Below are 1125 nucleotides of genomic sequence, written 5' to 3' on the forward strand. Positions count from 1 at the left end.
GAATGTGAGCACATGGCCTCCTGTTATATTGAGGCCTCCTATTCTATTGAATGGGGGTTATAGTCTTTTGGAACTTAAGCATCTGCCCAGGGTACTTGTCAGTGTGTGAGCTGTTAATCTCTCCTTTGGCACCTGACTCCTTCAGTTGATCTTCCCAGCTCATCAGTATTTCCTACAGAGGCTGCAGGTGCAGAAGCAGCACATAGCCCTAACTGCTGCTCTCTCTCTCTCTCTCTCTCTGGTCTTAGGCAAGTCTGTTAACCTCTGCTTCCATTTGTTTACCTGTCATGTGAGAGGATGAGGCTGGCTAGCATTCCAAGAGACTTTGTGCTTTGAGAATTCCAATTTGTTTGGATAGGTGAGCTATTCGATAGACTTAGATGCTTTACTTAAGACAGAAACTTTCCTGAAAACACAAGGAGCTTTCCTCTGAGATAATAAAGCTCTGCTAGAGACTGCAGGAGATATATAACTTAGATGAGGAATTAAGCCAATTAGGGATTGTTAGCCTTTGTGTATTTTTTGTTAAATCCTTTTTATTAGAAAATAGTACAGATTAGAAGTTTAATTGATATTTGGCCTCATTTTAAGTACTGTTTACCAAATGAGGTAGCTAATCCAATTATTTTGAATGTTGAGAGCAGACCTTACAATAAGCTTGTTTTCATGGGAGAAAAGGATCTTCTTTCTTTTTTTGTAACAGAGACAGAGAGAGAGAGACAGAGAGAGGAACAGATAGGAACAGACAGACAGGGAGAGAGATGAGAAGCATCAATTCTTCATTGTGGCACCTTAGTTATTCATTGATTGCTTTCTCATATGTGCCTTGACTGGGGGGCTACAGCTGACCGAGCGACCCCTTGCTCCAGCCAGTGACCTTGGGTTCAAGCTGGTGAGCTGTGCTCAAACCAGATGAGCCTGCTTTCAAGCCGGTGACCTTGGGGTGTGGAACCTGGGTCCTCTGTATTCCAGTTCGACACTCTATTCATTGTGTCAATCCTGGTCAGGCTGGGAGAAAAGAATCTTGATGCTTCTTCAGAATCTTTGGAAAAATACATTAGCTAGTTGCTGGCTTTGCTTGATATTTTAAAAGGCCATATAATAAGCTTAAATGTGGTAGTTTTC

The sequence above is a fragment of the Saccopteryx leptura genome, chromosome 8, assembly GCF_036850995.1.
Source record: "Saccopteryx leptura isolate mSacLep1 chromosome 8, mSacLep1_pri_phased_curated, whole genome shotgun sequence".
In the NCBI taxonomy this organism is placed as follows: Eukaryota; Metazoa; Chordata; class Mammalia; order Chiroptera; family Emballonuridae; genus Saccopteryx; species Saccopteryx leptura.